General features: G+C 44.8%; 1 protein-coding gene across 9 annotated transcripts in view; it reads right to left on the minus strand.

Moving 5' to 3' along the window:
- Positions 1 to 13,947, minus strand: part of PRRC2B (proline rich coiled-coil 2B) — an 87,273-nt gene that overhangs the window by 67,018 nt on the left and 6,308 nt on the right. The window contains exon 1 of one of the 9 annotated variants that reach the window (XM_073222608.1): positions 2,803 to 2,926. The exons of the other annotated variants lie outside the window; for them this stretch is intronic. The gene's annotated coding sequence lies outside the window, so the exon portion shown is untranslated. Of the gene's footprint in view, positions 1 to 2,802; positions 2,927 to 13,947 lie in introns of those variants that run through there. 9 annotated transcript variants of the gene reach the window in all.

Raw genomic sequence — 13,947 nt, forward strand, 5'->3', positions numbered from 1 at the left:
TGAGAGCAGGCTGGGCAAACACTTCAGGAAACAACCACGTGGGCCAAGAAAGGACAGGTCACTGGCCAGTATACTTGTTAAGTCTCAGTCAAAACGTAAAGAACCACCACCACAAACTCCAGATACAAGATTAATAAATAATCCCATTCCTCTCCAACATGACAGTGTGGCAAAAAAGAACATAAGGGAGGTGCCACATCACCTACTTGAAATTCTCAGACCTTTACTGACCACTACGTGTGCCAGACACCAGGCTACTAGGTGACAGGGATGTGGAGACAACAGAGCGAGAGACTCCACCCCATCCCCCAGGGCAGGCGCCACAGACATTTTCTGTGAAGGGCAGATAGTAAGTACGTTCAGTTTTGCCAGCCAGTCTCTATCACAGCTACTCAGCTCTGCCCAAGAGAGCCGCTGCAGCATGGGCATGATCACTGACAGCAGAAGGGGCATTGCCTTGTCCCAGTAAACTTTAATTTACAAGAAGAGGCAGGGCAGATTTGGGGCTGCAGTGTACTGACCCCTATCCTAAAGGGAGAAGCAGATACAGAAAAGAATACATTACAGTAAGATGAATTCAACAAAAGGGATTTTATGTGTACACTGGGACGGGGCGGGGGTGGCACAGGTTTTGCAGGGGCACTTCTACTGCCTCACTCAGACAGCACGACCAAACATTCTGCCTACCTCTGCTTTCAGGTGCTCTGCCAGGTGCGGGCTGGAAAAGCAAGGGCAGCTTTCAAGGAGCGCGGAGCACCCACACTTCCTACTGCCCGGCAGTCAGGAGCTGGCCCGTATGGAAAGCAGGCGCCTGGACTCAGTCTGCAGCACACTCCAGTCACCCCACCTGCAGAGGCCCAGCAGAGGCCCAGCAGAACAGAGTACAAGCCTCTCAAGGACAAGCTGCCTGAAAATAAAGGCCTGAGGGAACCCAACAAAGGGCTGGAAGTGAGGATTCTGGTAACCCAGTATTAGCCACCACCAGAAGGTAGCCACACCCCAGCAGAGCCAGCACATTTAGGAAACCACAGAAATTAAAAATAAGAAACAAAGCTACCAAGTCTCCTGCACACATGGCTTTGCAAGCCCCAGCCCTGCCTCCCTGCATCCCACAGAGGATCAGCGCTCCCTAACCCGAAGGTCAGGCCTTTATCTCCCCTCCACTAGAACCAAACCAGATCAGAAGCACCTGCTCAGACACCTTCAACTCCTGACACTGTGTCAGGGTTAGTAAAATCCCCCCAACCCAACACGCTGGCCCCAAATCACCACCCAGTCTCATTCCTGCTCCCACCACGATCTCCACTTGCACCCTGCACCAGTCTCATCTCTCTAAAACACATCTCTGCCCCACTCCAGATATGACTGTAGGCCTGTCTCCTGGTGGATTTAACAGAGATGAACACTGTTACCCACATATTAGGTTGGACAGCGGGAATACTGAGAGAACGAACACAGTGCACATGACCCAGTGCCACCTCGCCCTTAGAAGGTTCTCAGCTGAGGACAGCTATCACCCTGGCTCGGCAGTGCCCACCTCTCAGCAGGTCAGCCCCACCGCCGGCTTCTGCAACACTCCTACTCATCCCTCCAGAATCCTATGCAAACCAGGGATGCCTCTGATCTGGGCTCCCACGGCCCTGGCACCTGTGCACCCACCTCCTCCTGTGCACCAGGACCTGGCCCCACTTTGGCATATCACAGCATGGCAGCCTGGTGCAGAGTGCAGACCTTCAAAACCACCACAAGAAACTCACGATGTTCAGGATCTGTTGGTGGACCTCTTTAATTAACTCTCAGGAGACAGAGACCCACGTTAATTCTCAGAAAATCCTCTTGAGATAAACACTTTGCCGTGACTACATTTTAAACACAACATGAAACCACCCCAGTTTCAAGGTTTCCCACTTGAGGGCAATAAGCATGGATATTCAAGGCAATCACACACTGGTGTTGCACTAGGCTGCCTCGTGGAGGTGCATAAGCCTAGTCTTGCTCATTTGTTTATCCATAAATAACATTTCGTAGTAACAAAAGGAATATACGCTTGATAAAGAAAAACCGCAATGCATAAATATATAGGAAATGATCGCCCATACACCAGCTCCCAGCTTCACTGCTTCACCAGCACAAGTACTTAAATTCTGGGGCCATCAGGCTGCAATACTAACTCCTCCACCTACTCTATTCTATTGTGTTTCCTATTTCAAGAGTTCGGTGATAAAGGTCATAAAATATTGCATATAGATTCTAAACAGATTTGTTTTGAGAAATTATGAAAACAACTTTAGAAAAGCCTAGAGAGGCCTGAGACAGGCCGAGCACAGACCCTGAGAGGAAGCCATCCCAGCCAGCCACAGCTGTCCCTGGCCAGCGGGCAGTGACATTGTTTACACCCAAAGCCCTTCCTGAGCAATGACGTCACTCCAGAAAGCTGGAATCTGGACGCTAGAAGAGGACGAATTGGCAGGAAGTGCCATTCTTCAGCCTGGGAGAAAGCGATCCCTCCACCTTCCCAGACCCCATCAGACTCACGGCTGAAGAAAAAAGAGGAGGGTGGAGAGACAGGATTGGTTCTACTGTCTAAAAAGCAATAGCCACTCTGCAGAAGCTCAAACCTACCCCAAAGATAAGCAGTGGGCCTCTCTGGATCAAACTCTTCCCCTGCCGGAGGATAAATCCCCTCCTAAGGTAACAGCTCTGTCTACACACAGACTACCAGAATGGAAGGAGCCAGTGCGCCCAAATGCCATCTCAGCCACCTACGCTTGCTCTTCTACACAACGGGGACAGAATACCTACTTTAGGAGGTTGCTGGAAGACAAGAGGTAACAGTCACAAGGTGTGATGCAAGCCACTAACAGAGCACTCCGTGGCAGGGAAGGAATTCAGCAGGCAGGCTCCAGTTCTCCCTGCAGGTCCTCCCTGGGGCTCCCGGTGTACTCCCCTCCCTTCTCCAGAGTTCTGGGGGAAGGACAGAGTTCACACTCCATATATGTATAAAGAGGTGGTAACAAATGACAGACATCCCACCACACCCTTTGTCTCCAAATACTCTGTAGCCACTACAGCAAATGGCAGGCAGCTCTGTGACAACCACGAGCAATCATGAGAAAAAACAGTGAAGTGGTGTAACTGACAAATATCCATACATACAATTCTTCAAACAAAATGTATAAAAATATGACGGTGTATCTGTCTATACCCACACACAAATCCCAGAAATGGTCCTTAATTCAATTCCATTCAGTTCATAGAAATGCTACTTAGAATACTGGGGGTTCTGGTTAACGTGGCAAAAGGACCACAGGCATATATGGCTCACCCTTCCAAAATCCCCTAAAATGAAAAATGAAAGAGAACCCAAAAGACAGAATTGATTTTTGCAGGCAAAGAACAGACCCCAGCGGTCACAGACCTAGCAGACTGCAGGACCCCACGAAGAGCGTCAGAGCTGCGGGAGTAGGGCAGGGAGCTGGGGTCTAAGGCAGGACGGCTTGCTGGAGGCCCGCAGCACCATCCCCCCACCACTCTGAATTAACTAACCTTGAGAAGCCCAGACTGGAGAACACCCCAGCCAAGGGGGTGGGGTGAGGAAACGAAGCTTCCAGGAAGCTAAGGGAAAACCTGAGGAGCCATCATGGGGACCTTAGGGGGCCTCTGGTACTGGCCTCACAGGCGGGTGGCAGACAGACATACTAGTCCCTCTCTCCACGGCCCGGGTAAAGAGGAAAGGAGTCTTCTCTAGAAAACCCAGAGACAAAGACTTCTGGCGCTCAAGAAAAAAAGGCCAGCCTGCCATTCACTCACCCTACACTGAAAAGCTCACTCACCCTACACTGACCCACCCACCCAGGGCCAATCAGCTGTGTTTGCCCCAGACCACGGACACCTGAGAGACCTCAACTAAAAGACAGAGACCAAACAAGTAGACAAAAAAACAGAACCTGGAAGAAACCAGCAATGCCAGGAACTAAAGATTTTTTTAAAAATAAGTAATGTAAAATTAATAACCTCAGAAAAGAGAAGATACTGCACCCATCCAACAAAAACAGGACTCTTTTTTTCTTAAGGGACAATCAGAAAACAAGAAAAAGCCCTAGGAAGAATTAAACATAGGATAGCTAAAACCCCATTATTTCAGGTTAATCATGAGAAAAATCAGACAAATCCCAACTGAGGCACATTCTACAGAATACATGACCAGTATTCCTCAAAACTATCAAGGTCATTAGAAACAAGGAAAACTTGTTAACTAGTATGGAGACAACTAAATAGGGTATCCTGAAACAGAAAATGTGAAGTATAGACTTCAGTTAATAATGTATCAACATTGGTTGATTAATTTGGACAAAGGTACCACACTAATGTAAGATTTTTGTAACGGGGAATTGGGAGCAGGGTATACAAAAACAACAACTTTTCTGCAAATCCAAGCTGCTTTAAAAGTTGGGTTTTTTCTATTTGAACTTCAATAGATGAAATGGAAGCTAAAGTCGAGGAAATCTCAGAAAAATCAACAAGGACGTGAATGCTACTCTCTGCTCCCACCCCAAACTTAAAGGATTAACCAGGAGTCCAAATTTAACTAGGAGTTCCGAAAATCAGGAAAAAAGGGAGAAGAAATTATCAAATAAAAACTGCTAGAAAAGCTCCCAGAGTTGAAGTACCCAAGACTGTAAGGCCACCAAGTGCCCAGAAGATTGGATGTAAGAATACAAAGCACAACATGAAATCTCAGTACATCAGGGATAAAGACAAGAACTCAACACCTTCTGAAAGCACCCTCTGTTCCAAAAAAAAGTCCCAGGGCGGAACAGCGAAAATGGCAACGGGTTCTCATGAGCAGCAATGATGCTTTGCTCACCAGCATCACCCTCCTTCCTGAGAAATGATTTTCAATCTGGAATCCAAAACTGGATGACCAACTCAAGGTGGGAAAGGAAAAGACTCCCAGAGTCACTCAGGGACTCAAAACATTTACCTTCTCAGAAAATTGCAGAGGCATATGATTACAAGAGAGCAAACCAAGACAGAGGCAAATGTCACAGCGGCCACTCCTGCCGGCCTGCCCAGCAGCTAATTCTCCCTTTCTCCTCCTTCCTGGAGGAAGTGCGCTTGTCCTTCCCTGGGCAGCCCAGGAGCCTGAAGGGGCTGACCCACACCCAGCATGGGGGAGAGGCATGCCTGGTCTAAGAGAAGCCCATGCCTTGCACGTGACTGGCCAGAAGGGGTACTGACCTAGCTCCTTAATGACAAAATGGCACAATGGACCAACCAACCAACCAGGAACCTGCCCACTTCTGGACTTTCACTTACTTATAAATGTCCTTATTGTTTAAGGCAATGTAAGATAGTTGCTGTTATTTGATACTCAAATACCCAACACACACACATACACACACACACACACGCAGCGCGCGATCCAGGAAATGAAAAAGAACATAGGACAGAGTTCCAGAATGACAAGCAAAGGAAGCCAGAGTTGGCAGCTGCACTACAAGCAAGAGAGCAACCCGTCCTGAAGAGAGGAGGACAGAGGGTTCCTGGGATGAAGGAACTAACAGACTGCCTAATGTATCTGGGCAAGTACAAAACAGTATTTATCGCACTTCACTGGAGTATTTGTAAAAAGTAGAAGATACAAGTTTTATTTAATTCAATTTATCAATCTTTTCCATTTTAGTAGTGCCTTCTGTATCCTTTTAATGAATATTGGCTTCTCTAAGGTCAAAGATATTGTTTCCTTCTAGAAGCTTCATTGTTTTGTATTTCACGTCAAAAACTCTGTATCTATCTAAAGCTGATCCTGGATATCATATGAGGTAGAAGATTCTTATTTTTTTTCCATATAGAGAATCCAATTTTCCCAGTACCTTTTCTGAAAAGGCCATCTTTTCCCTTTGTCATAAATTGACTACTTAGGTGCAGTCTGTTTCAAGATCTCTGTTCTACTCTGTCAGCCTATTTATCCTTTTGACAACATTGTCCTTCCTTAGTGTAGGTTTTATAAAGTCTTGACATCTTGTACATAAGTCCTTCAACTGTTGTTTCTCAAGAAGACTTTTGATTATTCTTGGCCTTTTGCATTTTCATATAAATTTCAGAATCAGTTTGTCAATTTCCAAGCAAAAAACAACAAAAGAAAACCTGCTGGGATTTTGATTGGAATTACATAGACTCTAGAGATCAGTTTGGGGAGAAGTGATATCTTCACAATACCAAGTGCTGGCAAGTATGTGGAGACAACTCTCATATGTGGCCAGTGGGCATGCCAATTGTTACAATCACTGGAAAACTGGCAGCTGTCTGCTGAAGCTAAACATGTGCCTACCCTGAGACCCAGCAATTCTGTTCCTAGGCATATGGCCAACAAAATGTATAAAAATCCAAAGACATGTGTGAGGATGTTAATGGCAGCACTATACAGAGCAGCTCCAAGTGAAAGCAGGCCAGCAGTCTATCACCACTAGAGTGAATAAATACTATACTCACATAATGGAGTACTACTCAACAATAAAAACAGATAAACTCACACACCACTGTACAGGTGAAACTCGCAAACGTAATGCTGAAGGAAAAAAGCCAGACAGAAAAGAGTAAAATGAACAGACAGTCATTTTATAATGGGGAGGGGCACAATCCATAATGAATATATAACTGGTGTGAACCTATACATGCAGAGTAATTTTTAAATGAGAAAGAACATTATGTAAAAAACTGTAGAAAAACATTTATTTCTACAGGTACCTCCAGCGCACTCAAAATAAGGATGACAGAAGATCTGAAAAAGGTGTATCAGCAAACATGTTCAAAAGTGACTACATATGAGACTTTAAGGAAAATCCCAAATTCCGAAAAGCAAAAATCTCTGCCTACAGTGCAGTAAGACATTATGAAAACAGAAGTAAAAATAACCCTGTAAGTTAGAAAACTTAAAAACTCTATTTAAAAAACTTTTGAAGGAATTTACCCTAAGAATGCAGGATCCCAGTTTCAAAAAGACATATGCACCCCTAAGTTTATCGCAGCACTATTCACAATAGCCAAGAAATGGAAGCAACCTAAGTGTCCATCAGTAGATGAATGGATAAAGAAGGTGTGGTACATATACACAATGGAATATTACTCAGCCATAAGAAGAAAACAAATCCTACCATTTGCAACAACATGGATGAAGCTGGAGGGTATTACGCTCAGTGAAATAAGCCAGGCGGAGAAAGACAAGTACCAAATGATTTCACTCATCTGTGGAGTATAGAACAAAGCAAAAACTGAAGGAACAAAACAGCAGCAGAATCACAGAACCCAAGAGTGGACTAACAGTTACCAAAGGGAAAGGGACTGGGGAGGGTGGGTGGGAAGGGAGGGAGAAGGGGAATAAGGGGCATTATGATTAGCACACATAATGTTGGGGGTGAGGGCACAGGGAAGGCAGTATGACAGAGAAGACAAGTAGTGACTCTATAGCATCGATGGACAGTGACTGTAATGGGGTACGTGGTAGGGACTTGATAATGGGAGGAATTTAGTAACCACAATGTTGCTTATGTAATTGTGTATTAATATTAATGATACCAAAAAAAAAAAAACTTTTGAATCAAAGGGGTATTCGAAACCATAGCTGCAGATACCTAGAAAATAGCACAAATGGAGAAAACAACAAATCTAAACTTAAAGACAAATTTGTATGCAGAGGAAATAATCTAAAAACCTTAAATTTCTTACAGAAAAGAATGACATTGAGCATCCAATTCAAAAAGACATAAAAAAGACAACCAACAGAACCCAAGAATGGACTAACAGTCACCAAAGGGAAAGGGACTGGGGAGGGTGGGGGGAAGGGAGGGAGAAGGGGTTTAAGGGCATCATGATTAGCACACATAATGTAGGAAGGGGCACGGGGAAGGCAGTACAGCCCGGAGAAGACAAGGAGCGACTCCATAGCATCTTACTACGCTGTAGTGGGGTATGTGCTGGGGACTTGATAATGGGGGAAATCTAGTAACCACAAGGTTGCTCATGTGACTGTATATTAATGATACCATAATATTAATTAATAAATAAATGAATGAATGGATAAACAAGTAAAAGACACAACCAAATGGAAAGGTAAGTAGAAACAATGAAGAAAAAGCCTGAATTTACTGAATAAATTTTAATGAAACTGACTTAAAAGATAATTCTTTGAAACAAGAAATAAAAGTAGCTAAACCACTGAGAGAAAGCTATCCGTACCTCATTTTGCAGACAAGATAGCAAGACTCAGTGAGGTCAAACGCTCCACAGTCACTATCATCAGGGTAGGGCGGCAAAACCTGAGCCTGAACCCAGGTCAGTGTGACATCCAGGTCTGCTGCTGGAAGCGCGGGCACTCAGTGGGCACTAGATGAACACTGCCCCTACAGGGATCATGAGGGCTATGCTGTGGGCCCCCGAGAATGACAACGAGGCCCCCAGGTGCCTAAGGCCCAGGAGTAGGCGGCCACAGCACTCCCAGGCTCTGCCAGCACTCCTGGGGCTCTGGTGAATGTGCAGGGCAAATCTGGCCTCGCCTAGCCTGGGGTGGGGTGGGATCTGGGTGGGCACTGCATCTGGTGAGGACCTTTTCTCAAATTCAGGGTCCCATGACCCCAGAGTGGGCACTGGCTACAGGGTCCTCACCCAGAAGGCTCTGTCTTGAATCTCCCCAAGCCACAGCACTTGCTGGATGGTTCTGGGGACCTTGTCATCACCCCTGACCAACTCAAACTCTGTACGCAGGCTTTCTTCACAGGCCACACCCACACAGCTCACAGGACACAAGCTTGGGCCTAAGCCTGCAAAGGACTCTGACTAGAAATCCATTTGTAGTCTCCCAAGAGGTACCCAGCCTATCACACCTTTTGAATACACAGTTATTTAGCAATTAAACACAAAAAGACGATTTCAATAGACAGCTGGGGATGGACAGTTGGACCAATGTACCACACACAGGCCTTCTCCAGGGTCAAAATAAATTTACCAAGGACCTGGCAAATAAAAGAAATATACAGAACACACAGCTCTATTTCAGTTTCTCCTTCCTTTTCCACCTACAAACAGTGGTAAATTAACAAATGAGTAGTCCTTTGCAAATGCCACCAAAATCTGTTCTATACTATAAAATCTGATTTAGTAGACAACAGTTATCGGAGATGGCATTTGTATTGGATTCCTTTCACCAGATCAACAAAGCAGTTTCTGAGGGCCACTGACACATAAACAAGAGACAGATGACTGAATCGGCAGGATTCATGTGGACCAGCGGGGACCAGCACCAGGAGCCAGGGCATTCAGGATGGGTCTGAGCAAAATAAGCAGCCTGGGTGAGGCTTCCCAGGAACGAGCCAATAACCTAGCCACCGAGTCCTGGCCCAGACCACTCTTCATAGGCATGTGTTTTTTATATTTAATGGGTTACCTTTGTAATTAGTTACCTTTGTAACTAATTATTGTTACCAATATACATGCTGTATTACAAATTCAAATGACACGAAAGTATGCAAAATTAATCAATCCAACTCAAAAGATAAGCACTGTTAGCTCGCTGGATGTCCTCTGTGTCTTTTTTCTCAACCTGCATAAGCCTATAAGCAGTTTGTGGTCTTCAATTTTTATTCTATAAATTTGGGAAGTTACTATATTATTCGGCAATTTGCTTTCCTGTCTTAATATGCTATGGTCATCTTTCCAAGAAAACACATACCCATTTAGCACCACATCTTATTTACTCTGCAGATAGGCAAGTTATTTCCAACTTTGTACCATGACAAATAATGCTACAACCAACATCATAGTACATGTATCATTTACACGTTTGGGCCACTGTTTGTGTACCATCTGACATTTCTATTAAGCATATTTTTAGTTTGTGCCCAAGAAACTGAAAGTCAGGAAGAAAGTGAGGAAGGAGATGCAATCTGTAACCCCCACCCAAAGAATCCAGCGGTGCCGCAGAACCCAGACGGTTACTTAGGTAAATTACACAAGCATCAGATGGCCTCTAGCAGCAAATGCCTGGAGGGGTACAGAACAGAGCCCCCCTCAAGCAGAACACCCATCTTCCCCTTCTATCCAGCCCTCCTCCAACACTTGCACTCCCACCGTTCAGCCTTTAGGAGGCAGAAGAGAGTGAACAATGGCTTCCTCAGAAGCCCCAAAGGAGACCCCTTAGCAACAAATGCATTCCACCTGGATGCAATATCGCCCTTTAATCATAATGAAGAAATATTCCATCTGGCTGGTTGAGAAATTACCACCACACAGAGGATCCTGCTAACAGGCACTGAGGTGGCTATCATACTGTCAACAATCCCCCTTACAGATGAGGAAATGGAGGCTCAGAGGTAGGGTAGCAGACCAAGGCCACTCCGCTCCTTCTATCACATCTCAGGAGCTGAGCCATCTGCGGTAGGGTATTTACTTACAAAGAAATGGTTCATCAACAACTCATTCCCCACAAATCCACCATCTCTCTGATGAAAATAAACAAATACAAATACACTAAAGGCAGGGGGTCTAAAAGGGCCAAAGTTGGTTTAAATGCTCTCCAACAAGGCCCAAAGGACCATACTCCCAGAACTCACAAGCTATTTATTCTCCAAACCTCACACACTAGAGGAGACCCAGGACGATCACAGTCACTGGACCACCAGTCAGGTAAGACGAGGTCTGAAGAAACAAAAAGAAGCCGTAAGTGAGCACCAAGTTCCCCAGTGGCATTCACAGGTATGCAAACCTGTCATTTCCACAACGGGGACAAGGGGAGCGTGTGCTCTCACTGCAAATGCACTAACGTTATCCATTTATTACTTATGATAAATGAGTATCACAAAGGCCTTACCCACACTAACAGAACTCTATTCTCACAATTCCAGACCACTCCCCACTCCACCATCTGTCCCCAGTTCCTAAACCATCATGGACTGGAGCTGACTCTTAACCCTAACAAGTTCACATCACAGGGCACATAGCTCACCTTGCCCCAAACCCAAACTCCTGTGTCAGAGCTGTGAGATCTCTGGAGAGAGCACTTGTAAAACGTACTCTGTGCCAGAGCTACGTATCACTAACACAACATTACGATTTGTCCAGGGTGGCAAAGAATTACAACAGCTTATTCCTTAAGAGAACAGGAAGGACTGAAGTGATAAGGCTGAGGAATCATATTATCTAAGTAGTCTTTTACTTATCTCTACTCACGTTACAGTATACCCATAAACAACCGAATCTCCGGTTTTCCATGGTCACTTCAGGTTTAGAATTCATGTGTAAGGAAAACATTCCCATTAGTGGAAGATAAAATTGTTTTCAAGACAACACTCATCTCCATATGAAAAGAGGGTAGTGGGCAGGAAGGAATGGGTTTCATTTTCCACTTTGTGCACTACAGACGGGTTTGGGTTTTTTTGCAACAAGCCTGTATTGTTACTCTTATATTGGCTTTAAAGTCTGATGGAGCTATATAGAATTGGAACCTTATACTGTTTCTGAGCTGACAGGTGTCATCTGTCACAGTGATACTATATGACAGGTTCCATCTCCATTTGGCAGATAAGGAAACAGGCTCAGAGGAGTAAAAACAAGACTCGTTCAAGGTCCCACAGCAGGCAAGTGGAGGAAATGAAGATTCCTGCCTGTCTGATGGCAAATCGGGGCCGTAGCCTTGTACCCATGAACTGCCTTAACATACCTATCTTTATTCCTCCCCAGGTATTTACCTAAAACTCTCCAAGGAACAGAAAAGAGCACAGGGTGCAGCCAGTGATCAAATGCCCTTGTTTAGGTGGTATTTTACCTTGGAGAGCGAGATGGATGTCAGAAAAGAGCCCCAGTGCCTCCACCCTCCCAGGCAGGCCCTGGATTTTAGGGTGTCTGAGCTCCCAGAGGTAAGGGCAGGGGCTACTTGCTTTTGGTCTAATCTTTAGCATCTAGCACAGGGCTTAGCACACAATTAGAAACACCAACATCTAGTAAACAAACAAGCCCCAAGTGTATAAGCCTGCCTACTCCAAACCCCCAGGCCCTTGGCTAGTGCTGAATCCAGGAACCGTTAATAGCTCCTGTTTATCGAGCCTGCTTGCCTCGTGCCAGGTACCGTATAAACACTTCAGCATGTGACCCACTGAGTCCTCCCCTCAATTCCAGGAGGAAGGTGTTACTATCACATTTTCAAAGAAGGAACAGAGACTCGGAAAGATTAAATAATCACCCAGCTGGCAAGTGATAGGACCTGGATTTGAAGGCGGCTGACCGCCGGGCCAGAGGCTACTCTCCACGGGGAAAGAAGCAGAGACAGGGCAGGGCAGTCCCAACTGTCCCAGTGGGTTTTCCCTGGGTTTTTCAAGGGAAGAGTAACAACCCATAAGGGCCAGAGCCATGTAGCTCCAAACGCATCCCCTCTGGCCACCTGCCTTGCCTGAGTCCAAGTCCTTCCCAACCTGGCCTGGGGAAATCCACCCAGGCATTTCCAGGGGCTCCATTTCTGCAGTCACTTCACCCACAAGGTGTGACCTCCTAGAATAACTAGATGGGGAAAGTCCGGGCCCAGAAGCCAAGTAGGGGACTGAGCAGATCTGCACGACAGCCATCAGCAGGAGACGCAACAGAGGACTGGCCTCCAAAATACATAAATTCCTCACAGTAAGAAATATTAACAGCAACAAAACCACCAAACGCTGCAAAATGTGAGCTTCAGAAATCTCCGGAGGGCTATGGGAGAACTCCAAACAGATGAGGCCTCTGAATTTTCTCTGCCAGGCTCTAGTGTAGAAAGGCTAGAAGAAAGTATCTGTTCCAAGTACCATCATTTTAGTTGATACTGAAAATCAAACTCAGACTTGGCTACTTGTGCCTCCCTCTACAACTCCCTTCTAGTTGCCACACGGGCCTTCACCTAACGAGATGCCCAAGACAATGCCTCCCATAGTCACTTCTGCACTGGGAGACCACAGTGAATGAGGTTTCTCTGCCGTGCTTGTCCCGTCTGATGAAACCCTAAGCTCCGACACTGACCATCGCAAACATGAAACAGCGACTGCTTTTGATTCAGGAGACATGCACATCCACCATGACCTAAAAGGCTATTCATTTAGAGAAGTGCATAGTTCAGAAACACCCACTTTTGTATATTGTTTATAAATGGACACAAAGGTTTTCAAAAAGGAATTTAGCAGAACTGCAGAAACATGTTTATACACTATATACAAACTATATAATGTTTCTGAAATTTGGCAGAAATTTTACCAAAATTGTGAGATATCTAAAAACCAGAAATAGCCCAAATGTCCACCAAAGGAAACAGGTTAAATCAAGTATATCCACAAAGAATTTTCTGCAGCTGCTAAAACAGATGATGTAATCCATCTGTATGGGCTGACACCGAACACACCACGGCATTTTATTAAGTGAAAAGGGCAGCATGCCTTATTAAGAATATAAATGCGTGTGTGTAACATGCAAAAATTTTTTTTTTCTGAAGGGAATCATAAGAAACTTCTCGTAATGGTTTCCTTTCAGAGAGACTGGGGAAGAGTCCTTATACCTCTCAATACAGCTTAAATTTTCTAACTTTTTTTTTTTTTTTTAACTCAACTAGGAATATCTGGGCCATGGGATTATGCAATGTTTGTTTTCTTCTTCAAACACTTGTGTATTTTTTAAAACCTAATAAATATTATTTTAAAAACATCAAAAGTGTGATAGATCTGTATATATTAATATAGAAAAAGTCATGATATGTTTGAAAATGCATGTTGTGGTACAAAAAAGACTAGTATGATCCCATTTTTATTTTTTTAAAAACCTGCCTACAAAGGGGCATATTTATGCATACACTACGAGCCTAAAAGGACAAACACACCAACTGTAAACAGTGGTTACCAGCTCGGAAGCTGGAGGGAGGAGCTTTTCTTCTTTGTACACTTG

The sequence above is a fragment of the Manis javanica genome, chromosome 2, assembly GCF_040802235.1.
Source record: "Manis javanica isolate MJ-LG chromosome 2, MJ_LKY, whole genome shotgun sequence".
Taxonomy (NCBI): Eukaryota; Metazoa; Chordata; class Mammalia; order Pholidota; family Manidae; genus Manis; species Manis javanica.